Consider the following 12,663-nt stretch of genomic DNA (forward strand, 5'->3'; position numbering starts at 1 on the left):
CTATTGCAGAAGAAACACCGATAGCCATTTGAACAGTATACACTTCAGATGCTGAACTATACGACGTCTCTGTTAATAGTATCGCGGTAAACGTTACGCCAAACGTTTCAAGTAGTATTGCCATGTCATCTTCTTTATCTGTCAAAGACCACACGTTTAAAGCAGAAAAAAGGAAACGACATAGGGGGTATTTTCGTGTTTACTAATGATTGGATTTCGATCGGTTGAATTCCCATAACTTGGTTCTTCCTCGGAACGCACAGAATATGCGTTCCCTGTGTTTCAAACAACATGTACGAGATTTACAGAAATAAAACCAGAAAACGTATTGTGTTTCGGAACCACGCGTGACTACAAAAAGGAATACTGCTGTGCAATGAGTTCCCCTATGCTTCACCCCGGGCATAGTCTACGTCAAAAATTCAAAGCACGAGTAACTTCCCTAATGGCACCAGTAACTACTACCTTTCACCTGCATTGGTGTGCGGTAACGTTTTTTATTAAACGTCGCACACAGGCTGCGAAGGCCGAGTTTTCGTCCTCTGCACCCGCCTGCGCCAGGGAAAACGACCTTAGGCTACGCGCGCCGTGGTGCGGCGAAAAACGCGACCACGCCTCCTTTTCAACTTACGCTCTCTCCGGGTGATTGGAACGGCCGGAGCAATGGCGCGCCGCCGGCAGCCGATCGCGGAGGCCACAAACCGGTGTTCTACCTCCACTTCATCCCGACCGATGACGCTATAGTGCAGAGTACAGCTTGTCGAGCCCGGCTCTGAATACGTAAGGCTGGCTGCTTCTAGTATTTTGCTGCATTTGAGAGGCCCTCAAAGAGATATCGCCTGTTTCTCGCACGCTGATCTTGCAGACGGTCCCCATGTTTCTGGCATACACGTTATGTACCCGGATCGCCTTTATTTCTTCTGATATAAGTTATGGTACATACCTATCTCGGCGACACAAGCAGCGGTAGTTGTGTCGGGACCATCTTCCGCTTGCGGATTGAGCTATGAGAAAAGTGCTGCAGACTTCACTCCCTGCCACACCATTTTCCTCAATTGATTTCAGATGCACAATCTGTTTTTTTAGCTCGAGTAGGCGCGGGACAAGCGTATGTCTTTGAAACTCTTCCAAAGCGGCTGCCTGCAGCAGCCTGTAGATGCCATACGCCATGGAGGGGAAATCGGAAGACCTGATTGGTTCCTTTTGTCTTCCGCTCGCCGCCGCTCCGCCGCCGACGAACTTTTCTGAAGCTGCAAGATCGGCAGCGAACAACGTTTTATTCGCTACCGAGCGTCGGCCGCACGCCGCCGGGCGTTCTTCGTCGTATTTTTGTCGCATATTTGCTCCATGTATGCAGGCCTTAAAGCGGTGATCGAATCGCTGCGGCGGTGCAGAGCATTTCCTGCTGGACCCGGCCTCGTGGTGATATTTTCCCTCCAACAGCGACGCATAGAAGGCACGCAGTCACGCCGCTAGTCATTGGTGAAATCTTCAAATATTAGCAGCGAAGCTGTTCAGCAATTCGTTGATTCCGGTGTTTCCCAAAACTGAGTGTAACAGTATAAAGAAAAGAAATTACCTGATCCAGCAAGACTCAAACGCATGTCTGCTAGATCAACGAAGTTAGAGTCAGTCGTCTTACCCACCCGGCACTTTTTAACGCATGAAAATTTTAGTAAAACTCAGATAAGCCCAAATAAACAGAAAAACCCAAAATAAACACTAACACACAACAAAGGGTGAGCACGTGAGTTGGACATAGATGGCGGCACTATTTGAGAACTTAGCAAGCAAACGCACGCATCGAAATGAGGCCGCCACTCCGTTGGATCCCTCTGCGCCGCATAAACGCTCCGCACCACCGGCGCCTGTTCCAGAAAAATGCACTTAGTTGGCCTAGGGGGTCCCGCATGCCGAACAGTCATGAGGCACTTCCGAAAGCTAAACAATCCTAGTACTACAAAAACGTCATATGGCACCCGATTAACCTCTTCAAATGGCAAGAAGCGAATAGTGTACGGGTGTCGTCAATGTCCTTTTGTAGTGTCCGTTGAAAAACGCCCCAGAAAAGTACCGCGTTACGGCACAGCACAAAGATAGTCAATAGTCTCCGGTTAATTGCACAAGCGGCAATTGTCTGACCAAGCGGTCAACATTTCCTTTTCGTGCAGCGATGTTCTTACTGGAAGCGTTCGGGAATGAATCAAAAGGAAAACGCATCGGTATTTCGCGGCATGCCCATACGCTCGACATGGTTTAAATCATTATTCTCGTGGTCCCGCAAGTATGGCTGGCGATAAAGAGGCACGGGCAACAGATCATGAATTAAAGTGTTCGTCATAGCCTTCCTTGAAAGGGTAAACAGGTACTGCCGAGAAAAGCGCGCAGCAAGGAAATAAAACGCGTCCACAACTTCCTTTAAATAACCCCATGACAGCTTCCGCTTAGCGGCACGCGTACAAACAAGCAGAATAGGTAAATGGCACCTGATGCGCTTTTCAAGTAAAGTAAGTACTTTAACAGAACGTTCTGTTGGGCTAGTTGGTACACACTGAATGGGAGACTTAGCGCAAAAAAAGACTAGGATGGTGGCAAACGTGGCAGACGTTTTCCATTCAGAAAGGCTTGGTCCCTCCAGAGGTTGCGGCGTTGTTCGGATGCGTGAAGCCTTCCTTGGGACACGCCAAGCGACTGTGTAGGATCCTACGCTCAGAATTAAGGCGTCAGGTTCGGTTGCTTTACGACTGGCTGCGAGTCCTTTGCTTCACACAGGGCGCTGAATGGATGGCAAGTAAGAACCACCCGTTCTACCGACGCCTTGCTGCCGACACGAGAGAATTTTAGTGGCGGACAAAATTGGTTTCATTACCAAAGACAACTGGAAAAAAGGCAGTTGGAGCAGATGGCCTTAGGGTATTGGTGATGCCCAAATTCCCCGACGACATTGCCGGCATTCTTCAAAAAGGACCAAAGTACAGTGTCGAGAAGAGGATGCCTGCCCATCAACTGCTCTACCTGAACAGGAGAGTGGCCAGGAAAGCCCAGGCCGAAGACGGCGAAAGATGCCTACTCGACGGTGTCGACAGCCTTCTCCGTACCATGTCACCTACCGTGATCAATGTGACCGGTTAGACGGCGTGGTCAACTATTTCGTGGACAACGATCTGAGGCTGCTATAAAGCGACACGGAAGGAGGGTTCGTCGTTATGACCGCTGGAACGTTCCATAAGAAAGCCACACTTCCCGTCAACAATAACTTCCTCCCTGTTTATGTGAGTGCTTCAAAGGTCAAGTAAAGGTGTAGCTTTGTGTAAGAGCCTCTAGCTTGAGAAACATGCTAAAGGTATCAGCAAAAGCTGGCGGACCAGTTTGAAGGTTTTCTTCACTGTCAAATTCCCTAAGGCCGGGATCTCCTTAAGATCTAGCGTTAGTGAAAGGGTGAAAGGGATACGTGGTAATCGCTTGTCAGTGGCTTTCTTTTGAAGCAACTTAAAACCTTAAGTGTGAACGACCCTTTCGAAACTAGGAACTCTGTCGCTGTTACGGATGTTCTACGGGGTAGGACAGATATAGGATACGCTTTTTCCATAGACGTTGAGGACTTGTTACTCGGTTCCCCACAACGAACTGCTGGTCACAGTTGTAGAGTGTATCGAAACAAACGCCGAGATAGCCTTTCAGAATGGTGCTGGTATCCCTGTGAACAATTTTATGTCCCTTCTTGCATTTTACCTCAGTGCCACCCACATATCTTTTAAAAATCAGCTTTACAGACAAAAGAAGGGTATTTGAATTGGCTCTTGTGTAGCGCCAGCACCTTGCAATATTTTCCTGGCCGGCATCGAACGGGATCTGAGTGAATCGCTCAACGGGGACAAATTTTGTAAGGTTTTCAGATATGACGACGATTTTTTGGTTCTTTTCAAAAAACAGTACCAAGTAACCTATCCTAACACAATCACGGAAGTTTTAAGTCATTTTCGTCAGGGTGGGAATGGTTTAAATTTTACTCATGAGCTACCCTTTTACAGTACCCAGTTTTTAGGCATTAATACAACTTTTATGGACGACCAGGTTTGCTGGTAATACTCACCTAGAACCTCCAAAGTACTGTTCTCTTTTGATTCCGCTCATTCAAAAACTGTAAAGGGTGCCATCGCCACTATGTGCCTTCAGTCTTCCCTGTAAAATCGTGTGAGCATGCTATGGGAAGCAGTTTTGACCATCAAATGGCCAGGCTTCAAGCTGCTGGCTTTCCGAGCTCCACCCTTACCGCCGTTGCGGAGGGTTTGCTAAAGAAAACGAAAAATTCTCAAAGGGCTAATGCTGAGCACTTGCAGAATGAGCCAAAGCCTGCGGTCATACCGTACTCGCACCGAGGTGCACACAACATTAAGAAGGTCGCTTGCAAGTACAACGTACCGGTTGTGTTTTCAGCGCCCTTGAAACTTGCCACGCTGCGGTCAAGAATAGCGCCGGAGGGGAAACGCGAAAATTGCGAGAAGAAGCATCTCACGCCTTTTATTAAGTGTCCGATTGGTGTTTTGTACAAGATCCCTCTCATTTGTGGTAAAGTGTATATCGGCCAAACCTGCCCATGCATAATGACCGCCCGAGAGAACAAGCCCTGTCGATGAAAAATGCAACTGGTTCGCACTTGCATCAACATTCTAAAGATTGTGACTCAGTCTGTAAACCCGTTCTGGACCAAACAAAAATAATCAAAAGGAGCAGAGATGTTACCCCACGTGAGGTTGCCGAGGCGTTTTTCGTAAAAAGAAAAATGCCCATGTGCGTAACTGTACCGTTACTATCTATTTATGACACGGAAAGTGCATTTCTACATACGTTTTTCTGATGTTCACCAGATGCCCGTGATGTATAATTTTTCCCTCCTTTCTTTTTTCTTCAGTGCATGCCTGTTATACATGTTTGTGCTTTTCGCAATAAACTCAGTTGTTAGTAGCGCCTGTCATGTTTGCCGCCGTCCTCGTCTGTTTTGCGCTAAGCCTCCCATTCTATTGTATGTACAAGTGGATGATCCGACATCTTGTAGAAGAGAAACCGAGACACAAGTTGGTTGCCAAGCTAATGTATTAACCCAACACCCCCAGACCCAAAAGGAAGAAACAAATTACCCTTACGCATTTACTCGAACACAGATCTCCACACAAAGGTGACAAATACTCTGTGCAGAGCCAGGACTTTCGCCCGCGCACAGTGCAGTACCTTAAGCACATATACAAGTTCTGCTACCAAGAAGACATTGCAGCATTTCGCACGGGCAAATACAGAAAATTTTAGCTCCCTTTATGCCTTCGAGGCGTGGTTGAAATACGTGTGTGCTGAAGACCGCTGTGACACTCAGTTCCTTATTTGGTGCAAAGGCAAGGCGAGGTATTCAAGCGGCGCATTTTCGCAATTAATACCTGCAAAATTGGATGGTTTCGTTCCCAACTGGCAGAACAAAAACACCTTAGTTATCTCCATATTTATGGCCGCTCCAGACACGTCATCAAACTCCTTGTCAGCTTTTTTCTTCTTTATTAAATATATTGACAACATTACAAAATAAAGCTGTGAGGTTGAGGAAAACAAAAAAGCGTTCGGCAAACTTTTACCAGGTGGTTACATGTTTATGCATTTTCAATACAGTGAGCTTATTTACCAAAACAAACGAAACGAGCACTGCTCCACAACTTTTTGTAATTCAGGTTGCTGTACCAAAAACGGAGAAAAATCGTCTTAAAGGGAAACACGGAACAACCCGGCATGTCTACCGCCAGCGTATTATTGCACATCAGTGCCGCGAGAGTTACGGCGCTTCAGGGAACGAACAGTCTTGCTAGTATTTCCCGCTCAATCAACTGAAAACAGCTGCTCTGATGTTAAGTTTACAGTCACATTAGATTCGAGAATGATGTAGACTTCACGTACGGGGGCAAAAAGAGACTGCGCAGGATTGTACAAATAAGACTGACATGTATGTCGGTCGCAGCAACAAAAAGGGGCACGCAGAATCGCAAGTTTTTTGTTGAGGCAAACGTCACACTCCGGCATCTAACAAGTACAGTGCAAACAACCTCTACTGAATTTATTCATTTATCTCATAAAGGAAAATGTTTCGCTCGAGCTTGTTTTCGCAAACACATTGCAGACGTAAAAAATTACAAAAATGTGCTGTTGTGACAACTTACAAGCCAAGCCGAAATGCCGCACACCATCGAATCGTTGGTTTGATGTGATTTTGCACACGATTTGGGGCCGTCCATGAGGCATTTCTCACAAAATAATTGATATATTCGGCAATGCACGATTTAACTATTCCGTATAGTGCTCGAGAAGTCGTAGGGCTACTTTCAGATGATCAGTTTTATAAGAGGCGCCAGATGGTCCCGTGTGTAATTCACGGACAGTCTGGAGCCGCTGACAGAGGAGCCCCATGCTGTTCTGTTTCCATTTAATTGTATTACAAAAAGGCAATTTTCGCAATAAAAAACGTCCCATTACCAAGCCATAATTAACCATAACTGTGCTACTTCACCTAGTAGCACATTATATACTTTCAATAAAGATGATGATGGTTTGAGTTCAATGGCGCAAGCCCGACAAGGGCAAAGAGCGCCAAAGACAAAGTTATTTGATGAGGACGGATGTGCCATTAAAATACTAAATTGTTCCAGCAAAAACAAAAGTGAAGCGAATGAATGAAGATGACTGGTGTAAAGGGCAAGGGTGTCATGATGCATGGTAAGAAATGAGAAGTAAAACTTGAAATGAGTAAGAAATTTAAAAACACGGTAGATGAAAAATATGGGCTCATCTCCTAAAAAGTATGATTTGTGAAACGGGATGGGTTGTCTGTACAGTTGTGGAAAGTATTTGCGTCGTGTGCTGTCAAGTGCCTTGCATTGAATGAGTATGTGAACCACGGATAGGGCCTCTCTGCACCTGCTGCACTGGGGTCTCGAAGATCCCGTCAGCAGATACAAGTGCGTTGCATGGGTGTGCCCTACCCGTTGCCTACCCAAGACGACTTCCGTGTGTCTGTTGTGTGAGTCAGTTGTGTACAGTCAGAAGTGTGGTTTAATTACGCGCTGTTAAGTATCTGTCTCTTCATTTCACTCTGCTTGCCTTTTGCTAAGAAGGTGTTGTCGAACTTGTGGCTTGAGGTCACTGTGTGGTAGTATTGTTATATATACTATCTTTCTGAGTGCGGCAACAGCGGCCTTATGATCAGCAACCTCATTGCCAGCAATCCCAGCGTGGCCTGGAACCCAGAACAAGACCAGAACAAATGTTTGGGCACATATAGACATGATAGCGTTGAAAAGCATACTGACAATTCTGTTTTCGCATAGCTTGTGTGATGCAAATGCGCGCACAACGCTGAAGGAAGCTTTATATATGATGGACTTTGAGATTTTGTGTTCAAAAATGTGTTGTTCATTGAGTAAGATGCCATATGCTTGAGGTAAGTAAATGGTGGTGTATGTGCTCATGGTTCTGTACGCATCAAAGTTGGGCCCATGAGCAGCACAAGACACTGTCGTTGCAGTTTTTGATGAGTAACTAAAACATCTGCACATTGATACTTATACTGCATCGACAACAGGTGCTGCAAAATTGCAGTTTGTGGTACCGTGGTTTTTTCAATTTTAATGTAAGACAAGTCACAACATAGAGGTGGAAGCTGCCAGGGTGGTAAAACATCAGTCACAGAAGATGTGTAAACGTCTAAAAAGGAGGTGTTGAAATTCGAACCTTCCTGTCCTACTCCACGAGAACGGCAAAAGAACGGACGGGCAATTTACAAACAGTGGTGATGTGGATGTATCATTATAAACGGGTTTAAAACGATGGTTATTCAGCGATGAAATTTTAAAAGCGTAGAGGAAGTCCATGTACCTTCGTTTGTTTCAATGCACCATTTGTTACATTGAACGTACAGACTCTGCGCCGGGCAAGTGCGGAACGCACCCTCGCCAGGCGGAGGCCCAAATGGAGTACTGGATCAAGAATCTTTGTGTTGTTTTTGATGCCGACCCATACACGACACGGCCGTAGTCTAACCGAGATCCGACTAAGGATTAAACACCCAGAGAAGCAGTTCTTTTTTTTTAATTTGTGGACATTACAAAAGACCAAAAGTGTTGTTCGCCTTAACCAAGTTGGTCTTAAACGGAGTCTACTGTATTTCATGGCTTCTCACGAAGGATTTAGTGTACACCCTATACATTTCCCGTTAAGACCATGCAGTTTTATTGTGGCCTACTTTGGTCGAGGTTTTATTATGTTTATATGGTATATATGTTCTTCTGAACGGTGAGTGCAAGATATGTTACTGAGCCGCCTATGGTCAGCGATTCTTTGAGCTGCTTTCCGGCTTCCGCGAACATTGACACACTGGTCCCTGGAGTGGACTGCGACGGAGCCGGCGTGTCCATGATAGTCCATTTACTTTTCCAACGGCAAGGAGTCAATGAACCGTGCTTCCTGCTCTCACGAATGGTGGTTCCAGTGGGGTGGCGTTCAATCTAAGATTACTTTCTCATTATACGAACAAATGATCGTGGTTTCCTGAGTTCACCCTAATGGGCGTCGGTTGTATCTTCTTTCTTCAAAAAGCATACTTACAGCCAAAGTATCTGAATCGCTAGCTTGTGTTAACGAGAGGCCAGAATATTCCATCTTATTTTTCTGGCGGTATAGATGTAGAAAGAAAGCCATTTGTTCGTTGACGATTCGCTGTTTTTCTCACCGCCTCAGTAGGGTTGCTGAATCAATAACTTGCGATAAGTGAACAACAAGATGTTCACAATATATCCTTCCTATCTTACTTATTTTAGGTCAAAATTTGAATACTAAAAATGAACCTCCAGAGAAATGTTTATTAGGGGCGACTTTATTCCGCATGAAACACGTCGGATATCAGAACATACAGGTTAGTTGGGCACTTGATCCTGAGGTGCCTAAAATGTTCCACATATGGTCTGCTTAAAAAGGCATTCCGTATATAAAGTACATCCTACAACACTTGATAACAAACTGAGTAGGCAATAGACACTTCTGTTCTTTTAAGCAGAATGTAAACGCAAAGCCAAAGTGCAGCGACAACTTCTTTATCACTCTGAAACACACAGATAAACTCCGAAAAGTTCTCTCTCATATGAACAGGCAAAAAAACGCGACAAAACCGGGTGTGGGTAATCCAGATACCACAAATCTCGTACAATTATAGTTTTAAAACAGTTACGCCGTCACGAAACTTGGGGCATCAAACTTTAACACATTGTGATGCTGGTAACAGATCAGTTTCACAGAGTTTTGTTACTGCTAAGCTATCAAAATCTGATCGTACGGAGATTATCAGCTTGCAAGCGAAGCACAGAATATGCTCTGAACAAAATCTCATGGATTTAAAGCGTCCTACAATCAATCGGAAAGCGCATTCCCCGTTAGACTACACCGGCAGCAGGAAATCTTGTGTATACTCAAAAAAGGCATTTATCAACACACGAAAGGTCTTAAACGAATGGAGCATCAAAATGAACGATTCAAACCCTTTTAGAACGACTACAAAGGAGAGCGACATACTGAAGTTTGAAAAACCGGACTAAGGGCAAATAAAGATATCAAACAAAAATGATAAATATTACATTGAAAAGCTTCCCAAAAGACACTAGGTTCGCATGTAGTTTAGAAAACTGTTCATAACATTGCTGAACCAGGCATATTTGTCGAGCAGGGTGATCTGAGCAGCAGTTTAGTTGCGGTAAACATCTCCTAAGCTAGCACAAGACGAGCACGAGGCCATCGCGCTAGGCCAATCTTGACTTGTCAAGTTCCAAGAGTATTTTGTGCTCAGCAGGTATGGATGAGGTGTAGCAGAGCTGCTTCCTCTCTTGTACGGCTCTTTCTGGCACAATATTGATTATGTTCGTAGTCCTGCCGGGACACAAAATGGTTGATCACTCCTCACTTTAGGAAAACTGGGTTGTTGGAGGAAACATTAACAATTGTGGCAAATAACTGCACAGTGCTTGTCATTGGCCGGGGACTTCGTTGCCTTCTACACAAGCTTGCGATGGAAGCCGCTGAAATGAGGCCGTCTGCTGAGTTTTTGTGCAAATCGTAATGAACGCTGACAAATTTATTTCGTCTAGATCGAACTCTGAAAATCGGTAGTGCTGCTTTAAGAACAGTCTGAATGCGAGCTTGCTGCTGCGTGTCTTACTCTATAAGAATAGCAACATTCTGCTGCCTGAATGACTGTATAACTTTATTTTTCTCAAAGCACCGGCGATGGCCATGCATTTTCCTTTATCTGGAGGAAACTCGGCAATATCGTCGAGCACCCAAAAAAACCGGCGCAGCTGGAATTACGTAAGCCGCTGCATGAGCTCCTCCATAGTGATGAACTGAGTTATCCGTAATACTTAAGAGGTTGTCTGAGTAAGTGTTCTCCAATCTTTCAATCACCAAAAATCTGGCTTCTTCTACCTGATGACTTTTTCGGTTTTCATAAGAACAACGATAAGATAATACTGGAGGCTATAATGCCTCTATGACGGCATTAAGCTGTGGTTTATTCTTTCCCCTGAGGGCGCAAAATTCTCACTGTGTAGAGAAGAAGCCGCATAAAGTACCGCCCTTGTCCGAAGCCCCCTCATTTGTTTTGCCAATCCCGGTGCATCCTATACTCATATCTGCGAGACATATTGTTTGGCGAATAAATAATATTGTTATATTTATAATATTATCTGCGCGACTAGCATCTGTGAGGTTAGCAACGAAGTGCACGATTGGCTGCACTGTTTGACCTCGTTTTCCGCATCTAACATGACACCAGTTGCGGTCTTCAGCCCTTTAGTGTAACACTTGAAGGCGGTCATACTCAGCGTCTCAAAAGGTAATCAGGGGTAGCTAATAAAGAAACCCACTCAGAATTACTGTTTAGTACTGCTTCTCCAGTTAAGTATTGACGACGGGTAATTCTTAGCTAGCGCGCATCAGGATGTTCACGCGGCCATGAGCTGTGCGTACATCTGCTTCGGCACTGATTGCTATATTTCCTGCCGCGTTCCGTCTCCGCTGTACCACTGTACCGCAAACGAGATGTTTTCTTACAGGAGCAGTGGGTATTAAGGTGGCCAGCTCTAGACCTGACACGCCCCTCTTGCTACCGAAAATGACGATATGGCCTCATGCACCCACACGCCATCAAAACGAACTTGCTCGCTTCAACAGTCATAAAAATTTCTCCCTCACTTCATAAAATGAGCATGACCCACGTCATACAGCCAACAGTATTGCTTCTAACGCACATAATCATCTATTGGCATACCACCACAGCTCTTGGCCCTTTGTTTCTTAACCAAACACTACCTAAGTCTTAGATTGCCTATTACTGCCAGTTTCTGGGTGCGATCTCGCTTTCCGCCTCGAGCGGTGGCTGCCACTATAATTGAGCAGTTCTGCTGAAAGTGTATGTAGCAGTCCGAAGACACTAATGAACCGCCAAGGTCGAAGCTACTTTTGTAGCCTCTAGCCGCAGGTATCCGGCATTACGGGAGCGCGATGTCGCGCTACATCTTAAGGGAAAGCCAACACTTTTCCTATTCAAGCCTTGAGGAAAACTTGAATGTATCTTGAAAGCCGCGTTACGGTCATTGGTCGTTCCCGTTAAGTAGGCGTGCCACAGTCTGCAGACCATTCATAACCATGAAATGAAATGAAGCTAGTTCTCTCTTGCTGCGGTACAGTAGATAGACGACGCATGGAAAAAACCTGAAAGCAACGCAGCTTGAAGACCCCGTACGTGCAACCCGAAAGCTTGGTAATATACAGTTCACTTCATAAATTGGTCAAAGCACAATTGTAACATCCACTTTATATGTCGGTCGCTCAGAAGGATAAAATAATGTCACAAAACACAATTGCATGACACAAAACAAAATTAACACAGGCATAAAAAGCATACCACATAGCTTAAAGGCACGGCGTAAAACCTAAAGAACAATTCTAAAACACAGCATAAAGGGTTTGCTTTTCGTACAGATTGCTGCTTGACAAACAGTTGATGCAGTCTCATCATGATAATTCTGAGTGGCTCGAACAAGTAAATAACCGCATTCAATTTTATCTTGAAAGTTTTTTTGAGGCAGACATTATTACTCTCCAGACAATTTAGATACAATGGTAAAATAAAAGCACAATGACTGTAGCGATAGTTAGGTCGGAAAAAAGGCAGTAGCCCCGCGACGCCCTGGCATACGTTGTAAGAAGTGGCATGGCGTGTGAGTTGAGGCATGGAAAGAAATGATTCATTGTTTCTTGATATTGCATTCTTATACATGACTAGCAATCTAGGCGTATCAGGTATCACCTTAACATGACATTGAGTGAAATGGTGTTCGGTGTGTGCATACCATGGTACATTTACAATTATTCTAGCTGTTCGTTTTTGGGCTACCAGTAACATTAAAATATTTTTCTTTATTGTTGTTCCCCATACAATATGACAATATGTTATGTCTGAAAGCAAAAAGCCATTGTCTATAACTAGCTTCACTTCCGTGGGAATAGAGCACCTGTGTTTACATATTACACCATTTATTTTATTTTTTTTATTCCACATTTGGTAGATTTGTAGATTCTTAC

Source organism: Haemaphysalis longicornis, unplaced genomic scaffold, assembly GCF_048455015.1.
Source record: "Haemaphysalis longicornis isolate Haplotype H1 unplaced genomic scaffold, Haemaphysalis longicornis Haplotype H1 scaffold_6, whole genome shotgun sequence".
Classification (NCBI taxonomy): Eukaryota; Metazoa; Arthropoda; class Arachnida; order Ixodida; family Ixodidae; genus Haemaphysalis; species Haemaphysalis longicornis.